This window comes from Sinohyriopsis cumingii, chromosome 15 (genome assembly GCF_028554795.1).
Source record: "Sinohyriopsis cumingii isolate HCF-2022 chromosome 15, ASM2855479v2, whole genome shotgun sequence".
In the NCBI taxonomy this organism is placed as follows: domain Eukaryota; kingdom Metazoa; phylum Mollusca; class Bivalvia; order Unionida; family Unionidae; genus Sinohyriopsis; species Sinohyriopsis cumingii.
In genome coordinates this window covers 55208565-55230383 of record NC_142975.1, presented here as the reverse complement: position 1 = coordinate 55230383, position 21819 = coordinate 55208565, and the positions used below count along the sequence as shown (strand labels likewise).

General features: G+C 34.1%; 1 protein-coding gene across 2 annotated transcripts in view; it reads right to left on the bottom strand.

Moving 5' to 3' along the window:
• Positions 1 to 1038: 1038 nt before the first annotated feature.
• Positions 1039 to 21819, bottom strand: part of LOC149781830 (uncharacterized) — a 38738-nt gene continuing 17957 nt past the window's right edge. Inside the window, exon 3 of one of the 2 annotated variants that reach the window (XM_089936010.1) lies at positions 1039 to 8293. The gene's annotated coding sequence lies outside the window, so the exon portion shown is untranslated. Of the gene's footprint in view, positions 8294 to 13111; positions 13300 to 21819 lie in introns of those variants that run through there. The other variant, XM_089936011.1, reaches the window with a different exon arrangement.

The following is a 21819-nucleotide window of genomic DNA, read 5'->3' as shown; positions in this document are numbered from 1 at the left end:
ATATCTTAAAGTATTTATTCGTATGTAATAATATTTCTTAATCAAATTCAGTATAGTCTCCCTGAAAAATGCACATCAAAGAGGCAGCAGAATGAATCACCCAAAACATTATTTTGACATTTTATGCATTTTCTTTCATCATAAAGAATGTTAGTAGTAGGTAATCTGATATCCTAAAATGGGCAACTACAACTTTCTTAGGGAATCTGACTAAATATTCTTCCATTTAGGTACCCGTTTCATAAATAATAACATTTTGTATGTGGATGACTGTTCTAGAAACTGATAACAAATGTTATTTGTGTTAATCACAGTTTTAATATAATTCCTTATCAATTCATCAATACATCATATCATCCTACATTTTGAAGAATTGTCTTGATATGCAGTGTCAATTTATGCTCCAAAAGTCACACGCTTAAAAAATTCCTTTAGCCATGACTGTTATGTTGATTGCATAGTCACTGGAAGTGATAGCACACTGAAGGGTTTCCCACCTGAGTGTGATAAATCAGTTTCCAAAAAGACCTATACCATGTTTTATTCTTTTATCTCAAATGACCTCAAAGTTGTAAAGCAAAACGTGAAGTGTGATGAAACAAATATTTTAAAACTCAACCTTGACATTGAAAATAGCAACTCCAATCTGCCGTGTGAAATGCCTTGCAAGGATGATATACAAGAATCCTTACTTAATTTCAAATGGGTTTAATGTTATGGAGCAGAAGGGAAGTGTGACTGACATGAAATTTCAAGGATCATGTAGTCAAGGGCACTAACTGAATGGAATCAACTAAATGTTAGCATGGCAAGAATGCATTTTCAACATTAGTTTGCTTCCATTCTGACATACTCTTACAATATCCATCTGTATTTGATCTGATCATGCACTAAAACACAAGATGCATTATTAGAAAAAATATAGATGTATTCAAGGAAGTGTGCTGGTATATAAATCATTTGAAGTGTTCATATGTTACCGTATACTAAATTTCTTAACTGCAATCAGCCTGGGATGAAGAAATAATAAGGAACAGACAGAAGAAAGAGCTTTATTTTCTTCTAACCTTTTTAATTCCTAAGATATTAGAATGATTAGTCATAAATCAAGGAAAAAATCTGTCAGGTTTACCAACACAAGTCCAGGGACTCGTACTCTACTGCCTGAAATGAATTTCCAGGAATCCAAGATAAGATCATTTCCTCAGTTTAGAAAACATACCTGATATTTTTTAATTATAACAAGATTTTCATGATGGCCACTGAATGTAAGAGCAACAGCATTTTCATTCTGAACCAACTAGATACTGTAAAACATTTTTAGGCGAAGACCCCATGTCAGTATGACCTTCCATTAAGGACAAATAGCAGTAACAAGACTTCTGGATGGCCGTCATAGGGGCAAATTTGAATGTCATTTTTATTTTGACCAAGTAGATATGAATAGAAGTCTTACATTGAAACCCCATGTTGATTAGACCATCTGCTCAGGTGGAGTAGAAAGTCTGATCAAGTAGTACTCAAAGCACCTATCAAACTATCGAAGGAATGGGATAGCTCAAATGGTTCCGTGTTGGGTTGCAAGTTGAAACCCCAATGCCAATAGTACATTTCAAGTACCCTGCAAATGGTTTACTGAACATTTCCTGGTCAAAAACAAACCAAGACTTTTTCCTGTTTTTTTGACAGCATGACAACTCTGATTATATATATATATATATATATATATATATATATATCAAAGATCTTGATGATATAAGCCTGTATTCAACGTCTGATCTGATCAAAAATACAGCTTGCAGCTAATCAGCATGGTAACATGCAATTGTTGACAGAGAGAGGCTTTTCCAAATTATATGCTCCATTGGCCTTATGGTCAAGTGAGCTAAAAATACCATTGTCCTTTGTATACATGTTTCCAACAGGTATTTACAATATTGATTTTGATATAAATTCAATAAAACAGATAAAAATCCAGTACAAATGAAAAACATTCTACAGTGTAAAATTTTAATACATATAGAACTTTCTCAACAAATCTGTATAGCACTGGTTTAACATCCTCTCCAACATGCCTCTTTTCACTTCTCTAAAAGAATACTTAAAGACTTTGATACAAAATGATTAACCAGAAAATTATCTTTATATTTAAAGCTATCCAGTTGTACTACAAGACATAAAGCAAAATTCTTAAAAGACAAAAACAAAGTATTCACATTTTAAAAACTAGTTTCTAAATGGCATATCTAAAACAGATGGTTCATTCATGTATGCTGCATCATCTAATATTGAAAAAAATAAATAAAAAATTCTGACTTTCTTCTCCTTAATGCTATCCTTTGCAATTTATAATGAAAACACTCAATACAAGTTGCTAGGTAAATTAATCTATAACTTTAAATTTCAATTATCAATTCAGAGAAATTAAGAAAAGAAACTTTTACAGACAAAAAAAAAAAAAAAAAAAAAAAAAAAAAAGAGGGGACTGACACTCTACTGGGTGAACAAAATATTTTCCAGAAATCCAAGGCCTAAGAAATGTTATTAATGGCTGCTTGCTGAAACCATTCCAATATTCTTGAGAGATAAGAGTTTCAAGATCACTGCAATGTGGTGGCAATACTGGAGGTCCAAACAGCACTATTTTCTTTAAACTAGATTATGGGATTAATGTTTATATAAAGTTTCATGCCAGTCATCTAAATAATTTAGGAGTAGTGATAACAAACTTGTGCCAGTAGATGGATGGACAACAGACAAGAGGCCATCCCATAAACTGTTTTGGTCTAAGACCAGTAGAGCTAAAAATGCATTGACATTTATACAGGTTTATAATAAGCTCTACAATTTGGAATTGTCAATATTAACTATAAAAATTTGTTAAAAGGACAATCATATCCTGACCCAATCTCTGAATGAGTAGCACAGTAGAAATAGCAATTATTTCAACTCGGGCATCATGTATGTATGCACACAAGCTTGCAAAAGAATATACACTAATGGACACATAAGTTGGATTAAATATTGTGTGTGTGATTTGGATTTTTTTATGTAACTTTAAAAAATTTTCAGTCATATTGTTACGATGTCTGCAGTGTGGCAGTTTATAGTGATGTCTAGCACTGGGGCATCATGCCGCTGACATGTAGCATAATGTCACACCAAGTCACATTATCCTGACAACAGGCTGACAGTCCAAACACTAACCTTTTAATGCTGAGTACCTAGCAAGGCAGCTGTTAGTACCATTTTTACAAGTCTTTGGTATGACTTGGCCAGGATTTGAACCCGTGACCTCCCACATCTGAGGAGGATGCTCTAACCCCTAGGCCAACGGAACAGTCTGGATTAAATATGGAAAACTAGCTGAAACGGTAAAATAAATCATTCCCTTTAGTGTGCTCAGATAAAGTGTGAACCTTTTTATAATGCAGATACAAGTGTGGATTGAGTTTATTAAAAGAATTGTTTTAAAATAGAAAACAAAAATATAGCCTTCTGTTTACTTAGCATCTATAAATCACAAAAGGAAAGATGCAAAAATTCAAGCCTGATATATCATTCAGTTATCACAAACAAAAATTGTCAATAATCATGAAACTGTCACATTTTAATAAGGAATTATATTTTGTTAAAATTTTCTTTAATAAAAATATTTTTTCAATAATTAACACACTGTTTATGATGAAATATCAATGAAAATGTTGGTAAATGTAGAAAAGAAATACCAATTAAAGAACTTTTGTTAAAATTCATATTGTTTTCTTTTAATTGGGTTTTTATGTAATCATCATAAATGCCCTCATAAACTCAAACATAAAAAGAGTAAATTGTCTGTGAGGACCTAAATTAGTGTTTACTCAGTGGCTAAGCTGATTTCCCTTTGACACATGTTGAAAACTTCATGGTCCTTTGATACAAAGACACAAGGTAATCAAGAGATTGTCTCCAGCCAATTACAATACATGAAAGGTGGTGACCACACAGTAGCACCAGGGAATATGACAACCTTATATCTTGTTAAAATCATAAACAAACTTTTTGGCCTTTGGCTTATTTTTAAATTGTGCTTCTAACTCTGCAATTATATATTTGGAAATAAATAACAAGTTCTATAAAAAAAATGCCCATATTTTTTTCTTTCTTACTGCCAAGTTTCTTTTCTTCCATAATCCTAATCTAGGATTGCAATTGCAATATGCTATGTTCATAAATACAAATGACACGGAGTTGTATGCAATCACTGCCTTGTGCTATCAGTGAAGAAGTGTATGGTGACGGATACACAGGGTTTAGGGTTTAAAGAGAGGCAACTCAAACATACTGTGAATACTGCAGGGCAACTTAATTTATATAAAAAGTGTGCCATCATTTTATTAATTTCATTTCACTTCTTATAATGATCCATTAGTTGTTGTTGTTGTAGGGTTTAATGCCATTTTTCAGCACACGATATGTTATACATGGCGGCCAGTAAAAATGGTGGAGGAAGATCCCGGGAAAACCCCGGAAAGAACCACCGACCCACAAGAAGCTACTGGCAAGCTTTCTCACATACCTACTGTCACGGAATTGTGTAGGAGTTATATCAATATGTATATGTGATCAAAAATGTACTCGGATTTCGTTGCCGTGTACAACGTCACCCGAGGGGTGTATATTTTTTTTCAGCTCTGGTTATTTCGAAATATTGAGCGAAACTCAACCCATTCTGCATGTGCAAATTGCCTACAGCGGAAAACCTAAGTACCTAGCTGCGCATATCTGTCATGGTTAGTATACATATAGAGCAAATTCTCTATAAACAAATTACATTACGACAAGTCTTGTCAGGAAGCTTACCTCTTTACGGGAGCAAATCTCCAGCTGTTGAGGTACTGAAATTTAAGTATTCTTTATTACTGTTCGTTTTATATGACAGAATTGTTTGATACTTTAGATGTTTTAGAATTTTTTCTAAATTCTACAGAGAGTCAATACCTAGGTTATACAATGCCATATTAGAAATTCTATAGTCTGGTTTGAGTTAGCTATTTGTTGTAACTGAACAGGCAAATTGAAATTTAATTATACGCTGCATGCATTGATCGATTAATATAATGGGTAACGAATTCATGTGCATGCACAACATATATTGATGCGTTAGTACTTAACCGTGTCATATGTACTACACGGTTTAGTTGTTATAATTTTAGCTGCCTTATACATGGTTTGATGTGGAGTCACAGAACCCTGTGTGGGTTCTTGTGACGTGTACGCTATGTCTGGTGACATTGGTTTGGAAGAGCGCACTGGTGTTCTCGATGTGAGGGACCAAGGCTTTGTGACCATCGGGTTTGTGTTAAATGTGAGGGCTCTCGAGGGATCCTTCAACAGACTGAGAGGGGCGGACCATGCGTGGGCGCTTCTCTGACCATTGACTACAGCGAGTGGAACCGGAGAGACATCTTCGACGTCAATGGGCACCACAATAGTTATATATATATATTACATGTTCCATGTTGTCGTTATTTCACTATTGCTATCTGAGCAAAATTACATGCATTCCCATTTCAATATCGTTATATGAACGATAGATAAATAATTTCATGCATTCTCATTTCAATGTCATTGTATGAACGATAAATTCATAATTACATGCATTCCCATTTCAATATCATTATATGAACGATAGATTCATAAATTTATACATATCCCTATATCCCTTGGTTTTTAATAAGACCTTGTTTATATTGGGGTGTAGATCATATACTTTTATTTTGTTGATCGGTGATAGGACTTAATTCACGTTTGTTTGAAATTCCATTCGTTAAATTCATGTTTGGGTTTTCTCGTTGAGTTACTTGTTGTTGATAGTTTCATGTTACGAACTTTATAATTTTCCTTACCTTTTTTGTTTATAATGGTGTCAGATTTGTTAATATTTAATTTGCGTTTATAAACAAACATCTTATTAACGCAGTTGCTTTGGGTGTCTTCACTAATCCAGTCCCAACCCGGCTTCGTCTTGTGATACCTACATTAATGTCTATGAAAAGATGCAAGAGTAGTTGCACACACATTTGTTTTATGTACAAGACTTTCGGATACGACTTATGATCTTTGTCATTGCCAAGAGCATAACTGAACAAAATGAGACAAAAAAACCAGGATAAAAACACCGTATCTACAATATGGAATTCCAAAATCCTATTTAACAAAATGGGAACATAAATCCTAAATGTTTAACATACAAATGTCTTCAATATACACTAATTTAACTCCATGTTAAAAATATTGATATTTTTTCAATTCAACAAAATGGAGATAAATACCCAATTCAACAAAATGGAGAAAAATGTCCAATAAAAATGAAACAAGATAATTACATTTATGTTTTCTATTCAAGTTTTGAAAGAGCATATGAATAATGAAAAAAAATGGAATTTCAAAATCAATGAGAAGAAAAAAATGGAGACATAATCTGGTCCAAATGAAAAACATTCTAATTTTCTGAAGTACATGGTATGAAAATGCATATCTAAATATATAATGTCAATATTATTTCAACAAAATGGTGTTAAAAATTGTTGTAAAATATAACAAATATGATGGCATTTTATGTACAAGTTTCTAAACAGCATTTTTACAATATGGAATTTAAATTATCATTCAACAAAGTTGTAGGAAAGATCCAGTACAAATAAAACAAAACCACAATGTTGGTTTTCATGCAAGGCTCTAAACAGGATAGATATAATATGACATTTTTAAAATCACAACTAAATAAAGTGGAGACAAATTCCAGAATTAATGAGATACATGACTGTTTTTGTATGTACAAGTCACTACAAATATGGTATTTTTAAATATCAGTTCAATCTAAATTCTAAAGCATTGAAAATCCTTTACAAGTGAAATAATGGTTTTAAAGTTTAGTTGCTAAACAGCATATATACAGCAGAGAATATAAGTAACTAGGCAAATCTTCCGCTTAAACCAATACAAACCGAATATCCTGTACAACCATCTTTTTCTTCTTCTGGATTCTCTAAAGACAACTGCAAGACTTTGATACAAGTTCTGGCAGCATGCTGCTACCAATGGAATGCTATCCACCAATGCAAGTAGAATATTGAAACAAGTCCTTCATAAGACAGGACAGTAATACATATATGCAAATTTAGAAGAAATCAAAACCACACTGGATAATTATTCTCTCCTTTCTTTTTCTTTGCTATTCTTTATAAAACCAAAACAATACTTTGATACAAGATTCTAAATGTCGTCTCACATTAACAGTTAAATTGCCTATAAAAATAAAACACCATGCTGCTATAGATACAAGTTTCTGAACAGCATATAAAAAGTTACTGTACCAAATTTCAGCTATAAAGGCACCTAAATGAAAGCAACTTTTCTTCACAACTCAGTATCACTACTATCTACTTCTTCAAAAACCAAACTTACATTTTGATACAAGTTTCTAAAACTATCAGTGTTGTAGATGACCGACCAACATTCAAGGACTGACAAGACAAAAAATCTTTTTAAAATGCAAAACTTTCTTATATGGCACAGAAATCTAATCAAGTCATCTACATATGCAACGAAACACACACACACAAACAGTAAATTTTCATTAACTATGTAAAATATTTTTTTTTTGTGCTGGCAAGTTTTATGGCAAAAAAGAGGTGTCAGTCTGTGAAATAACCCTTTCCTACCATAAAACCCTACAAAAAAGCTAAAATCTATAAATCTTTCAATGGACTGAGAATCCTTGCATTTCATTAACATATTAATAGAAATATGGCTGCACAATGCATATACCGCTACATCAATATTTAAACAGTTTGTTTGTCCCAAATTGATTTTAACCCAAGATACTGATCTAGAAACAAACAGGATATGCCTCCCATTGTAGTGAAGCATAAAAATTAACTTGTGTTTTACATAGCAGTTTTTATATAGCATGTTTTCAGCAGTTTCAATTCTTTGTGCTTCAATGAAGTAGATAATCTTACTGCACAAATCAAAACAGAATGAATACTGTCTCCATGGTACTTCTTGCAATCTGAACACAACCACGATATACTCCAATCCATGCAAAACTTCTAAACATATCTACAGGTCAGAGGAATGTACAGGACCAAAAATGTGTTTAACAAAAGTGTTTTAAATATCTGTCAGCATTCTTGAATAATGTAACCTCCAACATCATCCACCATATTGAAAGGTTCAGTAGCTCTTCCTTTACATATGCAGCATATAAAGACAATGCACAGCTGAGTGTTTCATTTTCATTCCCATCCTGGAAAACAAAAGATTTCTGCATTAAAGTGTGTGGAAACCTTTGTTTCATCTGATGAGTATTTCTGACACTGAAAACTGAGTTAAATTTTCACAATACTGCACCTGAACATTATTTTATTTTTGCATATTAAATTTTGAAAGGTATAGAACTTTTCCTGGTTTCTGAAAAGATTCCATATTTTTGAAACTTTTTTGAGCACAAAACTCGAAATCCCAAATCTTGGAGTGCTCTACATGCTTGAAATTTATCATGCTGATAAAGTAACCAAAGTTTTTAAAAAAATATCCCTAAAGTTATCTGATGATTGATGAAAAGTTCAACATTTTCTAACTTGTAGCCTGAACTTGAGCTTTGTGTTCCAAAAGTTTCAAGAACACAGGGACTGACCATGAAAATAAGATAACCCAGAAATTTTCAATTTTGTTTCTATGGCCTGCTTTTTCATATTGCTTTACAATTTCAATGGATTGACCAAAAAGACATTCACATCTCAAGTATTAGTATCAGTAATAACTGATTATAATTAAACTTATAATTATAATTAAAATAATCATTTACTTACTTGAAATTTATTGGCAACCTTGGAGAACAAGGTTATGATGACATCATGCTATTCATTACGATGTTATCCAACTTACGATACGATTAAATGTCACTGTAACCAATATAATAACATGGAGATAACTGAGGCAAAACAAAGCCAAGTTAGAATATAAAAAAGGTATTCTTTTCCTATTGCTTTATTAACATGGAGATAACTGAAGCAAAACAAAGCCAAATTAGAATATATAAAAAGGTATTCTTTTCCTATTGCTTTATTAACATGGAGATAACTGAAGCAAAACAAAGCCAAGTTAGAATACATAAAAAGGCATTCCTTTCCTATTGCAAAGTTGTTTTTGAATATTAAAACCAAATTATCTACAGTCTGATTTCAACCCTTAAAGTTGATTAAAAGATCCTCATTAAAAGGAGAAGAAAAAAAAAGTGATTACCAGGTCCTACATGTTAAGCCCACTACTTAAGTATTTCTGTAAAATACATCACTTTGCTTCCAAGGTCAAAATGTTGAGCAAAAATGCAACAGAATAAATTTGTCTTAGATTCATAATGATTCAACCAAAGTATGAACAAAATCCGCCCAATGTTTAGGAAATATATGCAAATACATAAACTTGAAACACAACCAAAATGCATATTTTCCATGACTGTGACCTTGACCAAAAGTCAAAGCATTAAAATGTATGTCACAGAATAAACTGTCTTAGCTTTATGATAAATCACTCTAAATAAGAACAAATCCATGAATGGATTTAGTATATACTTTATGAGCAAATGAAATTTTTTCCAATAACTGTAAAGGTAAATTTCCTTAGATTATGACACCAAGTTCATGGGGCAAGTTAATGTGTCACAAAATAATTGTCTTAGCTGCATAATCATTCATGCCAGTTATGATAAGAATTTAGCAAGGAGTTTAAGAAATAAAGTAAAACCTATTATAAGAGATCACTCCTTCTGTCTCCACAAAAAAAAAAAAAAACAGTCTCTCAGATGGGTGGTCACTCACAACAGGTTTAAGCAGGAGGGCAAGGCCAGTTGCAAGGTCAAAATTCAAATGGGTTTTAAAATGGAAAAATAGCCACAATGACTGTACATGTTTTTCATTTTATAATCATAGATTTTGTTCATAGTTCATTATTAGATATATTAATCTCAAAAACATTTATCTATCAATAAAGATAAACATCAATCATAAAACATGCTCATTTATATTTCTGAAGCTGTTAACATAGCAGTGATAGTTATAATAATGACCACAGCAGTTCTGATAAGGCCTTTGGTGAATGAGGAAAATACACACACCAAATAAATCAAAAGACAGAAATACTTCACCCAGAAACGTAGTATTTGGGGGTAGTAAATATAAAACTAATATTAGTGATGTAATACTTACCTGTGGCTACTGCATAGCTTACACTTTCCAGGATGGAAATTACCCATGGAAATTCTTTATGAAGAGAATTAATCTTCCACAGGATGACTTTCAAAAAGATCTAAAGTCAAACTTGCACCAATGACCCATGAGAAGTAGTTCTCATACTTTGTTTCAAGGATGTAAATATCAGTAATATGTCATCTGTTTCTATTGCCTACCTAAATTATGTTCAAGGTCTTTGTTGACAAGTAGGGAATTGTTAGTATTTGGTACAATTGATAACGTGTTAATCCTAGCTGTCCTTCACTGAGTGCAATCGTTGATTTTCTTCTTTTCAGTGTCTACTATAAACAGTTGTAAAGCCATTCCCAACACGCTTAAATATTTTAAAGGCTCAACCAATGGTTTGGATTCTCACTTTGCCAACAACATCAGCTATTTCATGTTGCAGAGACCAGTGTCTCACATCAAATGCTAAGATGAAATCTCTTATGTATCTTATGGTCTTTGGCATGCAAAAAAATAACCTTTGAAAGTTCTTTTGAGAACCTTACCCTTTCTTGCTCCCCATAATGTCATGACCTATCTTTAAAACAAGGCTGTATACGGTTCAATGGCCTGGGTGTGATTTGGATTTTTAACATAGCTTTAAAACAATTTCAGTCATTAAGTGTCTCATGAATTTTAACTTTGTACTGTCCGGCAATAAATTGTCGTTTGATTTTATGCAAATTGTTGGTTTCAGTTTCTTTGTTACATATATCAAGACCTACAGTTTTAACACCTGAGTGGATGGCAGCTACTCCCATGATTCTGGTGCAGAGGCTTGGCCAAAGAGACAGATCATGAAACTGGAAGACATCCCCATTCAAACAGAATGGGAGTGACTTCCTTTGAGGAAAAATAGGGATTTGCAGGTATGATTCCTGAAGGTCAATGGTGCCCCCTGTCACCAGGCATTATGGCAATTCTGAGGATCTTATCTCCATCTTGAAAGGTTCCCAATGCAAAAACTTGTTTACGGAAGAAAGTTTTATGATTAGTCAAAACTTTCTACCTTTTTGGGTACCAGGAAGATCCATGAGTAGAAGACCTGAGATTGGTTGTTGAACATCATCTCAACTGCACCCTTATGCAAATGAGAGTGCACCTCTTCCTTTAATTATACTAGATTCAACTGGTAAAACCAAATGGGATTGGAAGGAACATGAACACACCACAGGAGAGAGAATAAGTCCACAACTGACCCCCACCTTCTTAGGTAATGGGGATGGGCCTGCAAACTTCTCCTGACCCTTTCCAGTTCCTCTTTCTGGAGAATGCCTATATGATTTCACAAATGCTTAAGCACAGCTGGAGACAGAGAATCCTTCTTTGCATTTGGCATATGAGGCTATGATAACCAGAGACCTAGACTTATGTTCTTGGGCCACCAGTGTCTTGAATGGAAGTCAGGTCTAGGTCATTAATGAAATGCCCACAAACATTAGCTTCTGGGGCCTCTGGTGTCCTGAATGGAAGGCAGGTCCAGGTCATCAAAGAAAACCCCACTAATGTGACTCTTCAGTATCCAACATGGAAGGTTTAAGGAGCCAGGCAGGAGTGTGAACCCTAAAGACAGCTGCAGAAACCAGAGGTCTCAATGTAGAGGTGGTCCCTAACCACCCCCTTTCTAGCCAAGCAAACTCCTGGCCATTATTAAATCTTTCAGAAGCTCCCTGACCATTGCCAAGTGGTGGAGCAGCAGATCTGTGCAGATGGGCAGAGAGTCTCTCCAAACTGGAGAGAATTTTAGTGTCCTATGAGCCTGAGGGTTTGGGACATGAATTATTGGGGTAGAAGACAGTAAACTTCATTGACCACCTTGTTAAATGACCAGATTTCTTCCTCTATCACCTGGTTCAACTGTTGGGAGGAGGCAGGGAACCAGAAGAGAGGATGAGCCACTAAAACCAGTTATATTTCCAACCTGCAAAAGCCACAAATACTGACAAAATGTATTCATTCTGCTCTCACTCTAGACAGGCAGGATGCTGTGACAAAGTGTCCATCTGTTACAGGGGAGAAATGGTGGTAAAAACAACTTTAACCTGTAACTAGTCATGCAGAGTGAAGGGATTGTCCCCAGTGGCAGTCTTAGCAGGAGGGTAAGAGCAAATCTTTCTGAGGCATTTTAAAGATGGCCCGTCTTCCCTCCTTCCCCATTAATCACAATATCAACCTCTCTACTGTGGGGCTAAGGCCCTGAAGTCCATGGCTACATAAAGGAGAATAACTAATATTTCCTTGCAGTGGATGACCCTACATCCCATAGGGACTGAGTGGTAATATAGAAAAGGGCAGGGGATGCTGATCAGATCTCATTCCCTAGTCAGCATCTGAATGCTGACTTACAGTCCCTAGCGCAATCCAATAGTAGCCTGGCAAGCGGGGCTTCCATGATCCTCTTCCCTGTACAAAGGGAACTGAAAATGCCCACTGCCTAGTCACTTGTCACTGACAAGTGACTGGTCAATAACCAGTTAAGTGATTTATGATCTGTAGGATGACTCTTTCTCAGCTCTTAGAACTTTGATTGTTGCTCTCCTCAACATGGTGATTTGAACCTATTTCCATTATGGGCTTTGCATTCTGAGAGGTGCTGCTCCTTCCTCATTGGGCATGCGACTTGCTCTCTGCCAACTTATTTCCTCCATTCCTCCCCCTCTCTGGACCTAATGCTATCAGGCTCTGAGTTGGATTGTCTATCAGGGTTTCATGATACCATATTCTCCTGGGTCCAAGAAGTGCACCTTTGATCCAAAGAGCAAAGACTCATTCTCTGAGACCCAAGGGACATAGAGAAACCTCACAATTCTGATGAGGAAAAAGTCATTTCCTCTTCCCCTTATAGGTTCATCTACTTTATGCAAGGTCCCAGACATGTTAGACCAGAGACAACAGATGGGACAATTATTTGTCTGTTTACAGTTGGTACATGTGGCAGGTAGGGCGGGTGTTCCAGGTGGCTTTTCTATGCATATACCTCCCTCATTCTGCTCAGACATTGCTGTGAAGAAAAACTCTGAAAACAAGAACAGTAATCTTGTATAAAATGTATAAATATATGAGGACTGGCATGTAACTTGGCATCAATACAAATTAAAACAGCAATACTTTAACTGCCCAGTTGTATCTTATTAAACTGAAGCAAAATAATACTACTTTATGTTTCAATCCCAATGATGTCAACAATACCTTATTCTGAGATAAAGAAAAGTAAAAACCAGCAAAGTAATATGGGAATACTAATGCTATGAATAGAAGTGACCTTAGGGTGCAAGAAACAGTTTTCATGTACGAATTAAATGTGGCCTAATATATAAATTCATAGGAAATAAAATACAAAAGTTAGGTCAAAAAAGTCCATAGTCTTGATGAAGCATATAGCAAAACATAAGAATATCCTTCACTTGACCTGAAAAGTCAATGAAAGTTGACAATATGAAGACTTTATGTATCCCAACCCCAAAGTTATCCTTCATTTTTCAAGTCCGAAGGCCATTTTTGACAGCACACAATGCCCATAATGCAAATGCAAGTCCTTTCCCTGGGTGATAATTTTGAACAACATTGTGTACTTAATAGCTTGATGCAATTCAAAATAGCTGTCATTCACGTAGTTTTTTTTAGATATTCTACTTGCCTTGAACCCAAATGTCTAATGCTACGGGTGACTAGCTCTGCTTCCTAACCAACAATTTGGTCTTTCACTGGCTACGACTGTGAAGTGACTATGGGAGGTGTACATGCCTCAAAAGAATTTCAAGAACAACACAAGCCTGAAACACCTAAATCACAAATATATCCATATCTTTAATTATTAAACAATAACGGAACAGAAAGTCACATCATGGCCTTAAGTTGAAATTTTTTTTAGCAGCCAATTTACAAAGCTGTCCCCTGCTACTTTAGTGACTATAAGAACTGAAAGGTATACGTTACCACTGAACATGAAATTTAATATAAATGCTGATTAGAGACCTCTGTCAGGGAACACACCAAAATAATTACAGCTAGAATAAAAACCCTAATGCCTCAAGTGGAGGGGGGTGGTGGACTAAAAAAGCAAGATCATTTAAAACTATAGTTGTAAAAAAACTCAAAACAGCTAATACTACTAATGAAAAAAAAACACCAGATACGAGTGTAAAAACACTCAATAAACATGATACACATTTAATAAATGCCCAATTCACAAAAAATGACACAAGTGGAAGTGATTTTCTGAAGAGTGTAAATTTTAACACTGACAACTGGAAAATAGATGAGGATTAGTGTGCATGGGCTACTGTTGCAAGGTTGACTTAGATCTTTCTTGAAGTCACTCTATGGAAGGATGAATTGAGGTGATGTTTTACTGATACTGAAAGAATAAAATTGTTTTAGAAACAAAGGTCAAATGCTCAGTCCCATGACATCAATGAATTAACTCATTAAACAAAGGTCATAACTGTTGTGCTGCAATTATAACATACAAGATCCCTGACAGTGGTACTTTCAGCTTGGTATTTAATTTTAAATAATTATAACATAAAAATACAACAAACAATAGGAATCTTTTTTTTTAAGACTTTAACTAGCTCAGAGTCAAAGACCTCATTCATCCCAGGCATTATTTATTAACTCCACAGACAATGTACTTGATGTACAAGCCTACTGGAAATACTTCTTATTTTTTCAGGACATTATTGGCATTCTGCTGAGTTTTCATAACTGGTAAAGAAACAATACAGATCTCTGAACTATGTATATCCAATACATGACCATATTTGAGATTTACATCGTCACTACTGTAATGTTGTGTATCTCAGTCTGCTCTACAGTCTATGGTCTACAGTCAGTAATAATATATGCTTACCTGTAGGTTTAAAGAAACAAGCATCAAAATTCAAGCTGTATTTAATATTTTTCTTTTCAACTGGGTTCAGACATAATTCAATGATTGTGGTTACAAAGTATTAAAAAAAGTAGTGTTCATATCTAGTTTTGTGATGATTTCGTTCATAATAGTGCTGAAACATGTTTTGCATAAGAACTGTGGTTGCTGGTCCTGTTCATAAGTTAAATATGTGTAACGGCCGAGCTAGGTCCTGATAATACTATCTTGGAGTATCGCACCAGGGATGAGTATGCTTCTTATCAGCTGACTAAGAAGGGGGAGAATGGAGTAAACTCATACTCTTGATTTGTTTTCAACCATAACACAAGATGATTAATTTATTAAGAAACAGTGAATAAAGTCAGTTCATGACCATGACAGTCTTGTTTTTTTTGTACTAAGCCAACAAACTATCATTATTTTGAGGTACAGTATGGTATATGATAATTTCATACAAGGTCAGGGTACACATTAGCATGATGTTATGAGTTCATTATATTATTTCTTCTGATGAGTGAAACTTATATTAGAGTTGCCACATGTGGATCTAGTTGCAATAAAGTTTACTACAGAAGAGAAACTATGACCTGATTGTAATTGTGAAATGTAAAAATCTGCAAGGAAAACACTTGCTTGACTTTAAACTTCAACTATAGCGTAATACTTATTTGAAGTGAATTGGTATAGATGGAATAAATTGGCTGTCACGTCAGTGAGGAAAACACTCACAATGACTTAGACAACTAATAAATTATAAAATAGACACATAACTTATGTTTTATAGATTGCTAGAATAATCAAGTGTCGTTGAATTGAATTTAGAATGTCAAGTCGGTGAGGAAAACACTCACAATGACTTAGACATTTCCTAAGAACTTTGTTGGACTTATAATTTAAGAAAAGGAGCTATATATTTGTAATGTAGAGAAACTTCTCTGTATGTCTTTAGTTTCATAAAACTAATTAAAGAAAATAAATAAATAAATAAAAGCATTGGTCTGTGAGGACAACACTCACTTGACCATATAACTGAATTTCAAATAACAAATGATAAAACAATATCTATTTTGCTTGTAAAATAAATTAGAAATGACTAGAATGTGTATAATTTGGAAGAGAGAAAGGAATTAAAAATAATAAAAAAATAACTTAAATAAAAATTGATTTGTATTTAAACTTTATAAAAATATTTACTGTCCAAAATATTGCCTAAAGTTACACAATTCTAATAAACTAAACAAAACAAAATAAAAATAAAACTCACAATAACTGTGATGTACCTAGTTTGATGGCAGCTAGCTGACTGAACTCTCTCAAGCAGCCCACAAAGCCTTATATACTCCTGACAAAACCCACAATACCCACAACGCCCACAATCCTTGTTGGAATATTCAAACCAGCATGTGCTAGTATTGCATGTGTATATTTAGTCAATTTTCACAATGATTATTTATAGAAATTACCAGTTGGATATTTTACACATTACTACATTGCAATTGAATTGCTCTAAGAAAAAAAAGAAAGAGAAAAAAAATCAGTTTTGTATTTCACGGCACATACCATGTTAGTCTGTCGCTCATAGCAATGGTTCTGAAACCGTGTTATGTACTCTTACAATATTACCGAGGTAGACTGCATGAAAGGGTAGTCAACAGTTATATGTACCAAAGAAATAAAGAAGAGGAAAACCAAAATTAAATGTGATGACGTATACAAATGAAACATCAGGGACTATAAACACACTGAGTATGTACTGTACAGTCTTAAGCGGTTAACTAGAAATGGCCATTAATTGAATTATCAAGGATGCCAGCTACCAGCATGATACTCCCTATTTTCGCTATCACAAAAACATAGAGACCAAACCAGCTAATTATTAATCAGCAAGTAAACAAATCCTAGAAAATAGTAATGTCAACTCATTTGAGCAATTCACTGCTAATGCACTGATTTATAATTTTTAAAAATAAAATCTAGACCGAATTGGACGGCTTGTATGAATAGTGTTTACCGTATACATGCATGCATACCTCACTCCCTAAATGGAGGTTATTAGAATATTATATGATCAGTGCACAATGATTTTGGTGGTTGCTCACTTTTCAAATCAGGTTTGACTGTAAATGCAAATAAAAACTTTAACCAAAACCATAACAAGCCAGCGACTTTGTCTTGCTTCACACTGATGTGGGCTTAAAAAATTAGAACAAGAGTCTCTCAAAGGGATTTGCTCCCTACTGTCTGAAAGAAGTTCCAAAACTCTGAGAAGAGACTATTTCATCTTTTTCACTGTTGAGTGTTTAAACCATCTCTGATATTCATCACAGATAACAAAAATTTCAAGATGGTAATTATGGTTACCATATTGTTTGTCTGATTGGCACTATTTTCTACGAAAAGCCTACGTTGATATGACTTTCAATTCAGGAGGAATAGGGCTAACTGCTATGAATGATATAAATATTACTGGCCTTTACTGAATCCTTTGTAATCATGACTGCTGTGTTGAATTTGCAGGCTGAGTCCACCAAAAATGAAAGGATTGAGTCTAGTTGCCAGTTTTATTAGATTTATAAGGTAAAGTTGCATGCTGATAGAATGTAAACCAGAAATGTCACAAACTGCCACTGTTATGCTAAAGTCGTCAAAATCCCCACTGCAATTAACCATTCCATCTTTAAAGGATTAGCAATCATGGATGCACATAGTCAGTTCAATGGTTCATATTTGTTTACCTTTTGATAAAACTCGCATACATGCAGATAAGGCCTTAACATCTTAACAAAGTCTCTCAAATGGCCAGACACTCTACTGGGTGAAAATAATTTCCAAGAATTCAAGATAAGGCCATTTCTTATTTTTACCTGTCAAGTGTTGAAACAATCTCTGATAATCTTTGGCAATGACAAAATTTTCAAATTAGCTGCTGCATTACATACTAAATGTCAGCCTGGCACCATTTTCCCCTAGGACAAAGTAGACATCATTAGAAGTGTTTTGGTGAGAACGCCCCATCATAACAATCATCCATTCACGAGGAGCAGTGACAACAAGATTTTAAGACACTTGTGGTGGTGGCCATATTGGAGGTATGACTGGAACCATTTTTGTTTAGGACCAACTAGATATCATAAGAGGTCTAATTGCGAAAACATCATGCTAATACAGCCATCCATTCAATGAGAAGCAGAGATAACAATACTTTTAAGATAATTTTCTATTCTGGCAGAGCAGCAATAACATGATTTTCAAGATGGCTACTGTGGCAGCCATATTGGATATCAGATCAGCACAATTTTCATCTTAGGCAAATTGGACATAATAAGGACAAAGTAGATATCATAAGAAGTCTTCTGGAGAAAACCTCACACTGACATGACTTTCTGTTCACGTTGTGACAAGGGGCCATCCATTTAGAACATACACAGAGGGGGGAGGGGGTTTAACCCAAATGCATACGCTTGTGCATGGGGGTGGGGTCTACTGATAATGTACATTTGCCTAGGAAACAGGGTGGGGTGGGGTGAAACCTCGATAATAATTTGTCTAATATGTAACCTGTTCAACCTGGTTCAGTTGGCTTTTGAATTTTAATGGATATTAGACAAACTTTTTAAAGTTATGCAGCTAATTTCTTTGATACAGCCAGACCATTCAATGTCGGTGGACTATCTGTTTTATTAAGCATGTTAATATTATTAAACCTTGATCGTTTCTGTGTGGATTAAACACAGGCCATTCTGTAGAATTTTTGTGTGTGTGTGTGTGTGTATGTGTGTGCATCAAGTGTATGTACGCAGGTGGGGGGGGTGTAAACAAAAGCATGCATGTGTACAGAGAGGGTGGAGAGGTCAAGCTTTGAGAGATTTTTGTGTACATACTAAATGGATGGCCTCCAACAAGATTTTAAAATTACTGCCATGCTGGATGTCAGATCAGCACCACTTTTATTTATAACCAATTCGATGTCATCACAAGTCTTTCAGTGAAAACCTCATGTTGATATGAACATCCATTCAGGAGAAGAAGCAATAATATTTTCAAGATCACTGCCATGGCAGTCACACTGGATGTCAGAATGACACCATTTTCATGTAGGTTCAACTTGACATCATAAGAAGTCTTTAAGTGAAATCCCATGTTGATGTGACCATCAATTCAGGAGAAGTAGCAATAATAAGATTTTCAAGATGGTTGCAGTGGTGGCCATATTGAACATCAGATTGGCATCAATCTCATTTAGGACCAACTAGACATTATAAGAAGTCTTCTGGTGAAAGCCCGATGCTAATATGACCTAAAATTCAGGATGGCTAGCAATAAGAAGATTTTCAAGATGGCCACTGGGCACAATTTTTATTCTGGAAGAAAAGTGATAACATTTTCAAGATGACCACCAGGGTGCTCACATTGGATGTCAGAACAGCACTGTTTTCATTTAGGATCAACCAGAAATCATGAGAAGTCTTTTAGTAAAACTCCATGTTGTTATGACCATTGGTCCAGAAGGAATAGTGATACCAAGATTTTTAAGATGGACCTTTGATTGGCACCATTTTCATTTAGGACCAACTAGAAATCATAAGAAATCTTTGAGTGAAAATCCCATGTTCATATGACCATCCATTTAGAAGGAGTAGTGATAATAAGAGTTTTAAGTTGGCAGCCATACTGAATGCCTAAGCAGTACCATTTTCATTTGGGGCCAACTAGATTATGCCATAGATAAATGTTTGTATGTAAAGTTTCAAGGCAATCCTTCAAGTAGTTTAAGAAACTTGTGCTAATGGACCAACATAACATGGACAACAGACCATTCTAATAGCTCTTCTGGTTTATGGTATAGCGGAAAATGAGACATTTTCTCACCTTGCTTTCAGATTAGTGCAATGGATACTGCTTTCAATCATTCATCTGGGGAGTTACAATACATAAAGAATAGATTGAATAAAGTCTTTGCCTTTTTCTGATTTGTTTATTCTGTAGTTATTGTAATGGTCTGTATTCTATGTTGCTTCACTGATTTGACTGTTACTACAATTAACCTAATTTGTGTATACACCATCTATCTATACAGATCACAGTTTATTAAATTTAACATTTTTTTCATAACAGAACTTCATGTTTTTCATCAAACCTTTTAAACATTTAAAAAAAAAATTTGAATGAGAAGTTTGACCTGTGCCAAAAAATAAAAATATATAGCTGCATAAAATAATAAAAGTAACGAGATTAAAATTGTATCGTTTTGTAGTTTTTTTAAATCTAAAAATTTTCAGCCTGATATTTTGATGCTTTCTATCTTTGACTCAATAAAGGAAGTTCATATTTCATATGGCTTTGACAAAATACTGATGTACAATATAGATATGTGAAGCAACCAATGTATTATTGTTCTGAAAGAATATTTTTCATGAAATCTCATATGAACAACATTTCATAACTTTGGGTTTAAGTACTTAATTGAGTCAATGAAGAATGAAGAAATGTATTTGTATTGCAGCTAATACTGGGAAAAAAGATTTTTTTCTTCTTCATATTACAATGTTATACTTCTTGCTTATTGTTGCTGTTAATATCCTTGTCATTATCAATGTTATCAGACCTACACATTTTTATTTTAACTTGGTTCATGCTGACACATCATCTCTGTTTAAGTTGCAATAATGAATTTAACTTTATGTTGACTACAGGTAAAATCAAAAAGATTAAAATACTTGGGTGTCCAGTAGTATGTATTTCATCATTTAATCAATATTGTTGAGTAATTATAGTCTCCTACAATGCAATTATACCAGTGATTAAGAAATTATTAAAAATAATCATTTACAGACATACTGAAAGGATTTTGATCATCTAATTTGGAATTGGGTACTTGTTTTTTAAACTAAGTATTCTTATTCTTCTGTTCTCCATTCAATTAGGTTTTGTTTCTTAGTGTGAATGCAGAACCAGTGACGTATATCATCGCTTGACATTACAATATCTACTGTACAGTTTGTTCATTAACAGCAGTACAATGCCCTTTACAACTCAAACACATAATCCTTAAACAATATTGTTAATGAGTGCCCCCTAGTAAGCTGGTTACTGTCACAAGTATGAATAGCATGTTTTAAAATGAGCTATAAACAGGGTCGGGGCAAAATAAAAACTTGTATGTAAAGTAAAAAGGTTCACATTGGGACATTTTGAAATTGATTGCACCATTAATTCAAAAAAAAATTAACCAACAAAAGATTCTAGAACAATTACTCAAAATCATTGATAAAATGAGTGCAAAATTTAGATCTTTGGTAAGGATGTGAATTATTGTGTGTCCAGGTCGAGTACTAATAAAATTAATCTAATATTTAATCCAACGAACATATGAAAATCATGCTTCTCCTAAGGAATCTGTTGCCAATTATTGACTGAAACCTATTTCTGAGGTTACCATTTTATGTTATACAATAACTGTAATGAAGCAAAAGTTTTAGTATTTTAATAACGTTTAAGTAGCATTTGGCTAGTATCTTTATCCCGGACCAAGTTTTGGCATATTTGCCCTATTCTGGCTGAAAAGAGGTAATTTCAGCCAAATATGTTAGTCCAGTATGAATGGACCCTGTTACATTTAGGGTCAGATTAAGTAAATTTTTTTTTTAAAATTAAAAATCAACA